This window comes from Hipposideros armiger, unplaced genomic scaffold (assembly GCF_001890085.2).
Source record: "Hipposideros armiger isolate ML-2016 unplaced genomic scaffold, ASM189008v1 scaffold_160, whole genome shotgun sequence".
Classification (NCBI taxonomy): domain Eukaryota; kingdom Metazoa; phylum Chordata; class Mammalia; order Chiroptera; family Hipposideridae; genus Hipposideros; species Hipposideros armiger.
Window position 1 is genome coordinate 2,598,218 of NW_017731510.1, and position 3,015 is coordinate 2,601,232.

The window sequence follows — 3,015 nt, forward strand, 5'->3', positions numbered from 1 at the left end:
TTTCCATTAAAAAGTACTGATTTTAAAAACTAATAACTTAAAAACTGCCACACACTAAAACCAAATAGTCCACAAAACAGTCTCCTTTTCTTCTGAAGGTTTTACGATGTGTTGTAATCATTAACCAGTCTTTTACTATTAAACTTAAATGGCCAATTGAGACGAACAGTTCTGAGACCGTTCTTTCACCACTGACTAAGACTTGGGGTGGCAGGTATTGGGGGTAATGTTCATTTAGCCTTCTGAGCTTTCTGCGCAGAATTGGTGACCATGCCACTCCAGCTGCCTTCTCGTCCACTGCTTTGATGACATCCACAGCAACTGTCTGTCTCATGTCATGAACAGTGAAATGGCCCAGAGGAGGGTAGTTAGAGAAGCTCTCAACACATGAGGGTTTGCCAGGGACCATATCAACGATGGCAGCATCACCAGATTTCAAAAAACTTCAGGCCATCTTCCTGCTCTTTCCCTGAATGACAATCCATCTCCTTCAGCTCAGCAAACAACTTAAGCTCTGTGACAATCCAGCACAGATGTGTATCCAGCACTGAGATGGCCTGGATGGTTCAGCATAATCACCTGAACCATGAAGTCAGCTGCTTCCATTGGGAGATCATTTGTGCTGTCACCAACCATACCAGCCATGTTGCCATGATGGCCATCTTTGACAGACATACACTTGACATTGAAGTTCACATTGTCCCCAGGAAGAGCTTCACTCAAAGCTTCATGGCACATTTCAACAGATTTTACTTCAGTTGTAACATTGACTGGAGCAAAGGTGACCACCATGCTGGGTTTGAGAACACTAGTCTCCACTCGGCCCATAGAGACAGCACCAATACCATCCTAGAGGGGCAAATGCAAAGGCTTGTCAGTTGGACGAGTTGGTGGCAAGATGCAATCCATAGTTTTAAGCAGTGTCACCATTCCAACCAGAAATTGGCACAAATGCTACTCTGTCAGGAGTGTAGCCAATTTTCTTAATGTGGGTGGTGACTTCCTTAACGATTTCCTGGTATCTCTTCTGGCTATAGGGCAGCTCAGTGGAATCCATTTTGTTAAAGCCAACAATTAGTTGTTTCACACCCCATGTGTAAGCCAGAAGGGCATGCTCACGGGTCTGCCCATTCTTAGAGATACCTGCTTCAAATTCACCAACACCAGCAGCAACAATCAGGACAGCACAGTCAGCCTGAGATGTGCCTGTAATCATGTTTTTGATAAAGTGTCTCTGTCCTGGGGCATCAGTGATGCTCACATAATATTATACTTGCTGGTCTCAAATTTCCACAGGGAGATATCAATGGTGATCCCACACTCACGTTCAACTTTCAGTTTATCCAAGACCTAGGCCTACTTGAAGGAGCCCTTTCTCATTTTGGCAGCCCCCATCTCAAATTTTTCGATGGTTCTTTTGTTGATCCTACCACCTTTGTAGATCAGATGACCAGTAGTGGCAGACTTGCTGGAATCTACGTGTCCAATGACATTGATGTTGATGTGTGTCTTTTCCTTTCCCATTTTGGGTTAGATTTAGTGGTGTTTTTCACTACACCTGTGTTCTTGAGACAAACTCATTGCAAAGACGGATGTGAGGGCGATCTGGCTGCGACATCTGTCACCCCATTGATCGCCAGGGTTGATTCGGCTGATCTGGCTGGCTAGGCGGGTGTCCCCTTCCTCCCTCACCACTCCATGTGCGTCCCTCCTGAAGCTGCGCGCTCGGTCGAAGAGGACGACCTTCCCCCATAAGAGGAGAAGACCGTTCTCCGGTCAAGGGTATACAAGTAGCTGTGCTCCCCTGCTAGAACCTCCAAACAAGCTCTCAAGGTCCATTTGTAGGAGAACATAGGGTAGTCAAGCTTCCAAGACTCCAGACACATCCAAATGAGGCGCTGCATGTGGCAGTCTGCCTTTCTAAAAAACAAAAACAAAAACAAAACCTCATTGCAAAAGGGAAAAAAAAGCCTCCCGTTCTTACTTCAATCAGAGAGCTCTAAGACGAGCTATGCCACTTAAAGCAATTACAATAACGAGTGGACATCTCAGTATTTCCTATGTCAGGTTTGCATACTTGACTTGAAACATACAAGGCAACCCAGAGAGATGCTGATCTTTCTGTGGCAACTTGTTTTCATTGGGGTCATATCTACATTCAGGTATTTCATCATTCATCCACTCATGCATGCCTTAAATATCTTTCTTGAGCCACAATTAAGTGCCAAAGGAAAAATAGATCTCTATTTTCATAAAGCTTGCAACATATACAGAGAGACGACAGGCAAGTGAACAAATGAACAATGTCAGAAGAGAACAGGTATGATGGAAGGTGCTATGACAACATGAAGCAGAGCGGAAGCTTCTCAAATGTATCGATGTCATTTATTCTTCCCCACAGAATAAACAATAGGACTAAATTTAGAGGCTTTACACACGACAGATAAATAGCTGGATCGATCAATAGATAAATAGCACTACATGGTAGGTAATTTTCTAAACACTTCATGTATGGTAACTGATTTGATCATAATTCCATGCAATTAAAGTGCTTCATGTAAAATGTAGATTTGTACATTAATACTAGATTAAATTTTAAAACATAAATTTTGTATGAGATATTAAAATAAAATAAACATTAAAACTAAATGATAAACCATCTTAGTTTTCATGACAAAGTGTATTTGACACGTCCCAAATTCATAACCATGCCTGACTATGAATCATACAGAGAAATACCCAGTTTGGCTGTACAGAAGGGACGTCCCCAGGTAATCAGAGCATCCCTCGAGCCACCCCAGTTTCTTCTCATTGCACAGCAGGAAGCCCCCTACTAGTGCAGTGATAAGGACACAACTCACCATGTTAACTTAGGGATCCTGGCAACTAGGTCCTTTGTTAACCGCCTGAGGGAGCCTGGGGGTGGTAGTTCTGGCAACAGGTCCTAAGAGGCAGGGTCTGACGTCCTGCCTTAAGCAGAAAGAAAAACATCAGGTGTACCGACTTCCTAGCTAT

At 43.4% G+C, this 3,015-nt stretch overlaps 1 pseudogene; it reads right to left on the reverse strand.

Annotated features, from left to right (window-relative positions):
• Positions 1-230: 230 nt before the first annotated feature.
• Positions 231-1,524, reverse strand: LOC109387506 (elongation factor 1-alpha 1 pseudogene; annotated as a pseudogene).
• Between the last annotated feature and the right edge of the window lie 1,491 nt (positions 1,525-3,015).